Source organism: Hirundo rustica, chromosome 9 (assembly GCF_015227805.2).
Source record: "Hirundo rustica isolate bHirRus1 chromosome 9, bHirRus1.pri.v3, whole genome shotgun sequence".
NCBI lineage: Eukaryota > Metazoa > Chordata > Aves > Passeriformes > Hirundinidae > Hirundo > Hirundo rustica.
In genome coordinates this window covers 3,069,854-3,079,030 of record NC_053458.1, presented here as the reverse complement: position 1 = coordinate 3,079,030, position 9,177 = coordinate 3,069,854, and the positions used below count along the sequence as shown (strand labels likewise).

Genomic DNA, 9,177 nt, shown 5'->3' with positions numbered 1-9,177 from the left:
GCAGTTGCTTTTTGCTAGGTCCATCTGTCTACACTCCAAGCTGTGCTCCTGAGATTTGACATTTCAGGCAGTTCTGATTCTATTTTCTCTCATTCATTTTCAGTTTTTAAGACAAGAAATACAGTCAGGAAGGTTATTTGGGGAGCAGTAAGCAAACAGCATGATTATTATTAGCCCTCTTAAAGCTATTAACCACAATGCTTTGTATTTACTTGACATTAGGTAAAAAAAAAAACCTATCTACAACTCATCTACAAGGCAGATGAGTAAATAGCACCTGTACTTTGAGTAACTCAAATCCAGAAATCAGACATTCTGTAATCCACAGAAGGAGATTATCCACCCTAACAGCTACTCCCAAAGCAATAATTATTACAATATTCCCTGTCTTCATTAGATCAATTATTTGAAAGTTCATCTTTTCTTCATATAGGATGCTCACCTGCATTTACACGTAATGTAAATTTACACTTGTGAGATGCAGCTGCATTGTAACAGACTGGCCTCACAGACTTCACAGAATATGATCAGAATCACGAGCCATAGAGACTACTCTGCAGGAAGACGCTACGCTAGAAATATATGTCAGAGTCAAATAATTAATTTACATGCATTGTCATTTTATGCAACATATGTTCATTTTTTAAATACTTGCCTTGCCAGAAGCTAAGGAACCAGCCATAAAGATAAACTAAAGCAGACAATGTCTGCTAAAGTTTAGAGTAAAAATTGCTCCAAGTCGTACTGTACTGGTCTAGTTGTCCTCCTGTAGACTTTGAAATAGATGGTCACATCATGTTGATTAGGTTAGTCCAAACATGCCAGATGAAAATTACTTGGTTTTGGTATCAAGGAAGTGTTCTTGTTTCATGAGAAGAAAATGCTGGGAGGGGAGTTTGTTAGCCAACACCAGCAGAGGTTTTGTCTATAGGAATGTTCAGAGAGGCTTATGTCTATATATTTTACGTATCTGGTTTAAGTGGAACAGTAGAAAAAAAGAACTTTGTCCCTTTGGTCCCTCTGCTGTGGACCAGGTATCCAAAAAAAAAAATTGCATTATCCCTAAAAGACACAGGTTCATTCTCGTGATACAGACTAGGAGCAAGAAGTGAGTAAAATACATAGGTAAGTGGCATAAAATATATCAAAGCCAGAAAAAATTAAACTGAAAGTTTAAACAGAAAGTTTAATTGCTCAGGAGAGAGTAGAGAAAACTGGGCACAGAAACCATGGATTTCCAAATAATAAGAACATTTAAAGACCAGAATTTTATTTTCTACATCAGAAAATGGAACTTTTTTGTTGTTTTTGCAAGTAAAATCATGCTATATAGCAGCAGCTTAATGAAAGAATTAACGGAATCTTTCAGAGACAGGGAATTTCCTGAAAGAAGTAGAGGTTGTACAGATATTGTTTCCTTTTCTTCAGGAGCTGGCAGAAGAAAGAAAAGATGTTGCAAGCCAGCAGTTCTCTGAAGATACCTGGGTCAGCTGTTGCTACTCTGCTGGTCCTAGCACAATAATGTGGCATGTGGATAATGAACACAACTTTTAAATTTTTTTTTTCCAAAAAGCTTGTAGGTCTGAGTCAATGTACTGGCTGTATGAAGTGGCTCATTGCTGTCAGCCCCCAGAATGTTCACTCCAGTTTTTGTTTGCTTGTTTGTTTGGTGTTTTGGGGGTTTTTTTTGTTTGTTTTGGGGTGTTTTTTTGTTGTGGTTTTTTTTTGTGTGTGTTTGTTTGTTTGTTTGTTTGGGGTTTTTTTGGTGTTTTTTTTTTGTTTGTTTGTTTGTTTGTTTGGGTTTTTTTTAATGGGAATTCAACCTCCATAAAATTTGCTAAAAAATTTGGCTGCGTGCAGATTCAGGGGAAAAAAAAAAAATCCTCAAGGTGTGCTTAATTACATGTTAGCACAGGGAATTAGTCACACTGAGCAGGACTCCCATAGGGTGGATGTAGAGCAAATCCCTTTAACATTTGCTCCTGCAATCCAGAGGGGTCAGTGAACAACGAATGTGCTCTCTCCATGGCAAATGAGAGCAGTGGAACGGAATGATAATATCTTACTTTGTGTACAAAGTACAAAAACAGAGTAACTGCTTTGAAGTATTCCTCAAAAACTGTAAAATAATGAACATGTTATTTGGATATGTGAAAGGGGTGAAATGCAGAAAACTATCTGCACAGCAGGAAAAACTAGTTTGTCCAGTACAGCATGATATGCTCCCAACATTTGACAAATGAGCCAGGAGCTGCTCTGTCCTCATGCCTTTCCATTTCATAACTGCAAATTCACAGTGAATACAGTTTTATGTAGAAGGAACTGCCTCTGACAGATAAAAAATTACTTCAACACCAATATAGTTTATTACTCACTCCTATGCTGACTTAGACACAAACCAAACTCCAATTCCCAGCAATGTCTGCTGTCCCTTTAAAGAATTCAGGTGTAATGCCTGAAGTTCATGGACTCTTTATCTGTTGCATGATCTTCACTGAAAAATAACATCTGAACTGAGCAGACTTGAATACATTTATGCCTGTGGAAAATCAGGAATTCCTCCCCTATTCCTGGATAAAAGCAGAAAATAATTATATCCCTGCTTTTCAGGCTGTCTCTTATGGACAAATACCATCTAAAAGGAGCCCAGAGTATTCCCATTCAGCCTAGTGATAGACTACGTAGGTAGGCTGGAACTAAACGGAGCCCTGTCTGTCTGTGTGGCAGTAGAGGTGACAGGAGAACACCATTTGCACTGAGGCAGCCAAAGAGCAACGACAGCAGGGATGATGGTAGTCGCAAAGTGCCAGCAGACTCAGCTTTGGAACAGATTTGCCAAGACTGCTGCACCATGTGATGACACAGATTCCATGCTGAATGCACAGTGACATGGAAAATGTCTCCTAGTGGTGTCCAGGCATCACCAGTTAACTCCTCTAATAGCTCCTCTCCCCTGACTTTGTCCTGTTTCACCAGCTGTTGTGCATTTCCTGTTCAGGAGGAGACACTGGCACAGTGGCAGAATCATTAGGGAAATGCAACAACATATGGATGTGAGAGGGAGGTTCAATAATGAGTTTCTGTGTGTCTGTGTTCAGTACTTGCACAGGGAGCACCATCTCATTTATTTGAGTTTGATTTGCTGTTTGTATCGTTCTGTACCAAGGAGCTCTTGGAAGCACAGAGCATTCTGGAGGTTACAAGAGCAAATCACCAAGCACAGAGTCAGTTCAACCTGGCAATGAAAAGAAAAGCTAGAGTGGAGAAAATTTCTGTTTGGTGAAAAGTCAGTTCAGCAATCCAGCTGAACATCCTTCACTCCTGGTTGTCTTCCAGGACTGAAGACATTCACCTGGTGCCACTATGATCTATGACAGCCTCTTGAAGTTTGTGGGATCCAGCAAGAACTGCCTTGGGAAGCCTCAAGAGCAGAGACTTGAAACAGCCTATTCCATGAGAATTAGAGCTAATGAAGCCTGGGCTTCTCTGTGACTTTATGTCTTAGTGTAAGTCTTTGGATGCAGGGTCAAACTGAGGGTTTTGGAATGCGAGGTAGGAGCAATTCTCTGAGGATTCTTTGGGATCTAATACTGTCATCTTTGTGATAAATGCTTCCTTAGAGTATGCATAGGTTCATTCAGTGTGTCAGCTCTTCTAAATACTGATTTTTAGCCAATCTGGAGAAGCTTAGCTGTCCTTAGGATATGTTAACAAAATATTAAAGGCCACATTGAAGTGAGATAGCATGTTCCCCCTAAAACCCATGACCTCAGGAGCCTCATTCTGCTTCTCTATGAAAGGTAGTTAAAATAAATTAAGCTCTTTTTTTTTCACATTTTCCTGTCTGGTTTTACCTGGTTGGTCAACAGCCTGGGCTGCAGCATGTGAATCCTGGCACTCTGTTCTGCAGGTCATGAAACCTTCAGGAAGGTATTGGGGCAATGAAGACTGACAAAGTGATTGCACCATCTTTTGTCTTTCCTAGAGCCTGTGGGACCTTCAGTGTCTCCAGATGCCCTAGGGCAAAATTCCTAAGAGTTTTGAGGGTTTTTTATCTCTTAAGTTCACACATCCAAGCAGCACACAATTTATTAGGGCCACACTTAATTAAAGGCTTTTAGCAGTTTATTAGCATTTCTTCCAAGCTTTCCATTTATGACTGAGATAAGGATGTGTTCCCACATTCTACCTCACACCTGCCTATTATGTGTTTCATTATTAAAAGCTTTTATTCGTTAAATCTCCCATGAGATGCATACCTTGAGAGAGTAACTCAAATCAGACAGTCACAACCTGTCCAATTTAATGTTTCATAAAAAGGAAGCTTTAGGATTCCATCTGGCACAGTAAAAAATCACCAGACACACCACTATAAAAATGCACTAGAAAAATAATCATTAAAATTATTTTCCTGTGTGCTGGGGGCCACTCACTCAACTTTCTGCTGCCCAGAGAAGCTGTGGCTGCCCCATCCCTGGAGGTGTCCAAGGCTGTGTTGGATGGGGTTTGGAGCAAGATCTAGTTCCTCGCATCCCTGGCCATGTTAGGGGTGTGGAACTGGATGATCCTTAAGATCCTTCCACCTCAAACCATTCTGTGATCCAAACCACCAATCTTTAGAAACAAGACCCAGTGCGGCAGAGCCCAAACTGACTTACTGTGATGGTTCTCCATCGACGTGGCCAGAAATGGTGGAAAGGAGGATAAAAAGAGACAGAAGAAAGCAAATGGGGTCATTCTGAGAAAGGAGATTATGATATGGTGATTGGAATAGATTCCCCAGCCTGCACATTTTTCGACAACTCATTTGTTTTAGGCTTATCTGCATTCAGATCACATTAATTCAAAGGGCAGTGGATCCAATTTTCTGTTGCCTGGCACTTTGTGTAACATTTGCCTCTTCTCCAAATGAAGGGGAAAATGGATGTAAAATGCTGTTCAGAATCCAGGCTTTGTTTTCATCTCCCTTTAGTTTAGCAGAAATGCCTCTGTATTGTTTTTTTTCCTCAGTTACCCTGGCGTGGCAGCGGTGGAATGATATGACCTTCTTGTGACCTTGCTCTACTTACATGTAGCTTATGCTCTTATCAAACTGACCCCAAGCCTCTTCTTTGCCTGTAACTGCAGGTCAAAACATCAGTTTTGGCAATTCAGCTGCCCCCTCTGTCATTTGGAAGGAGCAAGGTGGAGACAGCTGGCAGTTAGGGGAGCACTAGGAAGCATATGGTAGCTCTGTGCAGTGTTGTCCAAGGGCTTGTAGGACAATCACTCACTTGCTTCACTGATTTCCAAAATGTACATCTCTTTTTTGGGTCTTTTCTCACAAACCCCCAGGACAGCCATTGTTTCAGAAAGGTCATTTTAGGAGAAACTCTACATTTTGATTTTTTTTTTTTCTTTTCATAAAAGAAAATCTGTTTAAAAATTATCCTGCTACCATAAATGACCACAGAGAAAATAGAATGACAAATAAATAAAGGTAACTGGGTAAAGATTGGAGCAATAAAATGTTAGAAGATCTCATCCTAAATTTAAGGAATTATGTAGCTGGGCATTTGCAACTTGTGTTTTTAGCATGGCAGCTGGTCAGAGGGTTAAGAAAATATGTGGCCATGCAATGTTGGCTGAGATCCTGCCTGATCTTGAGAGTTAAACACAGCCAAGCCCTGTAGTGTTGGATGGGAAACCGCCAAGGAAAATCCAGTGATTCAGTCAGTGGCATCCTTCCTGCACTATTACAGCAACCCGAGTGCCAGCATGGTGCTCGGGGATAGTTTTGTTGGTGGAAGTGATATTTTAATATGAGATGTAAACTTGTTGAAGGATCTAGAAATTATTTGCACAAAGATAAGGAAGTTTTAATAATCACTGCCTTGTAATTCCACTCTCTGCTTTCTGTTTCATGGAGCTTTCTTCCTATTTTATTCCATTGGTTGATCATGATCATCACTACAATAAAAGTGGACCCTTCCAAGGAGATGGCTGCAGTCTTATAAATTATGTTTATGTGTACTGCCTCCAGGACATGTACAGCATTTGGTGAGGTGTAGGACCAGAAGTTTATGCCTGTATAGAGATGTTTGAAATAATCTCCAGTAGTAGAAAATAATCTGAGAAGCTTGTTATAAACAATTTCTCTCCCTTTACTGCTGTTGTTGATTTCAGCTCCTGAGCTGCAACATTTTTGTTGGTGCAACTGTGCTTTCTAAACTAGAACAGTGAGCTGGTCTGGACAAAAAAAAAAAACAAAAAACAAACAAACAAAAAAAAAAACACCAAAAAACCACAACCAACCAAACAAAAAACCCCCACAACTCTAAAAGCAGACATTTTTCAACTTTTATAAATTCTGATCAAGTTTGAAGTGCAGCCATAAAATCAGCTCCTAAAGCACAACTGTGGAGGCAGTAAATCCCAATGCAGACCTAGATGTGGGGGAGCAAGGAGTCAAGAAACACCTTAATGTGGTTTTTACACCAGAAGAAACAGTCTGACACATTTTTACCATTGCCAGAAGAGTAATGTCTATTTTAAGTTTTGAAGTTTACTTACTAGACATCAATATCCAGTCTTTGTGCAGTTAAATTGACATTATATAATTAAAAAATTGGAGTTTATAAAGGATATACAAAGTGCTTTTGGATCCTTGGGTTATAATTGTGTCCTGGAATACTATATATAATTAACAAATGGTAGTGGCTAGATGAATATTTTTGCAGAGGTCAAGCTGTAATTTTTGTTTTTTCACTTCCTGATCTCCATTTGAAATAAAATTCCATGACACATCAGAATGATTATAAACAAGAGTTTATTCTAATAGTAGTGGGCTCATAAAAAAAAACAATACTAAATGATAACTGTCTCCTGACCCATACATGTATTTACAATAGAAGTACTTTAATAAAGGTAGCTACATCCTCTAGATCCCCAGACCTTTATTTGAACCCTTCTGTAGCATAATTGACAGACAGAATTAGAGTGTATATTAAGACCTGGAAGTGAACTTTTTCTGTAGGCTCAGCTTCACTTACATCACTCATAATATTAGAAAGAATCTGTGACAATCATATTAAAATGATGCCACCCTGACACAGATTAACAGGGTATGCAATTATATTTAAATGCTGTAATTGGAACTTGCTGTTAAGTGCCTACTGTCACTTCTCAATTCCCCTCAAGGCAAGTAAACCACTTCTTCCTTTGCTCTATAAATTTAATGCCATATTCTGCACACAGTAAAGCTGGTATTTCATCAAGAGCATTTTGTTTGCCTCAAATGCTGTGAAAACACAGGCCTTGTGAACACTGCAGGATATAAATCCATCCTGGAAAACGACTCTGTTAAAAGAAAAAAAAAAAGGGCATTTTGCCATTTCATGCTTATGGGGGACAACCTGGGTCTTTGCATTTGATTAGTTTCTTCACCTGAAAGCCATTTCCAGCTCAGTCTTTTGTAGACAGCATTATTAGGTGTAAAGATCCTGAAAGCAGGTCCAGATGAGCCCAATCATACCCAGCTGAATCTTTTTAAACCCAGTGTTGCACCCAGTTGTTTCTGAGGGCTTCACCTTGGTGGCAGAGCAGCTTTTGCTTCTGGTGGTGCATGACAAGGGAGAGCTCAGTGGCATATTCTTGGCAGAGGAGGAACTGCAGATGGGGTAGGTGGGAAAACTGTTGTTTATGCTTTTAAAGTAAGGTTTTATGGGAAATTTTTAGAAAAATAATGGTGGGACTGTCTTGCATGGTTCTTGAGAAACATCCTCCTCTGAGTGCCTCCTCAGTTCTCTGTGAATGCGACAGTGTTGGTCGTCAGTCAGTTTTTTATGTGTTTTCCTAGATTTAGTCAGAATTGTGTATATCCCATGTTTTGGTATGGTTCCTTTTTCTGGATGGTGCTGGTTAACATACCTAACGTGTCTAGCTGTGCAAAGAGCAAAGTGTTAAAGTTTGGGTGAGAGTCTTGCCCTTCTCATGGTCCCAAACTGACTGAAGCTGGGCTTTTATTTTTCCAGCACAGCCAGGAACAGCACTGCTTTTCCTTCATGTCTCTTGCCAAAATGACCTAGACTTGAACTCTCCCAAGAACAGGAATGTGTTTTTGTGCAGTCTCCCTACTGGAGCGGTTCTGTGGATCTCAGCTAATAGGTGTGTGATAACCCAGTGTGTGTTACATTGGTAATGCATAAATCTGCAGTGTTGACTCTTGCTCACTGGAAACTTAATCTAAGACAACTAAGTCCTTTCTCAAACCTGGCAGTTAAATAGAATTCATTTGAATGTGCTTTGAGAAAGGCTGATTAGAAAGACTAGGAAGGAAAAGGTAGGATTTTTTTAATTGTTATGACTGACTATAGCTTTACTGTGGAAATTGGTATTATCCAGACTGGGGTGCAATTAGATACGCATTCTTAGTGGTGTTGCTTTTCTACGTACTGTGCTTGTACTAATTCTACACAATGTCTACAGCCCTGTGGATGTTTTGAAAGCAGTGACTATAAAGCTCTACATTGATGGCTTTGATAAACGCATAGGGGACTCAAATCCGAGACTGGGCATTGATCTGCATTGTACAAAAATCCCTCCATTAATCCCTTTCTATTTTCTGTCCTGGAACCATGTATTTTTCTCTGAGCAATGAACTAGAAACCAGCACACCCAGATGCTACAGAGGGCCTTTGGCTCCTTCACAAAATTTGGTCTTAAATAATGTTTTTGCAGTGTGGCAAGTGCTAGAACCCCACATGGTGACCTACATGGTGTTGGCTAGAGATTTTCTTGTGAATCTAATCCAACAAAAGCAGCTGTCTCTAAACCAGTAGAGCTGCAAAAGCACTCATGTTTTAGCACTGTGGCTATTCTTCAGGGTACCTGGTAGTAAATGTGAATATTTCAAAGGAGAAAGGACACTCTCTGTAAAATCCTAGCATGCATGTTTTCCCATAAAATCATTTGTTTGTGATTTTTTTTTTTTTCTGTCTTCGCACTATATATACACACACGCTGCTCCCTGCGTAAACGGATGCAAGGTAAAAATGCAACGGAAAGCTCTCTTTAAATAGAGTTTGTGCTGCATCTGATTGCCATTTTGTATGTTTATGGCCTCATTAGAGAATAATAAATAAATAAATGGAAACAGCAACATGAAAACATACAGTCCTTGCTGATTCCAAATCTATA

General features: G+C 39.6%; 1 long non-coding RNA gene across 1 annotated transcript in view; it reads left to right on the top strand.

The window, feature by feature from the left end:
- The first annotated feature begins 7,563 nt into the window (after nucleotides 1–7,563).
- Nucleotides 7,564–9,177, top strand: part of LOC120756247 (uncharacterized) — a 39,664-nt gene continuing 38,050 nt past the window's right edge. Inside the window, exon 1 of the long non-coding RNA XR_005702095.1 lies at nucleotides 7,564–7,658. This is a non-coding gene — a long non-coding RNA (uncharacterized LOC120756247). The remainder of the gene's footprint in view (nucleotides 7,659–9,177) is intronic.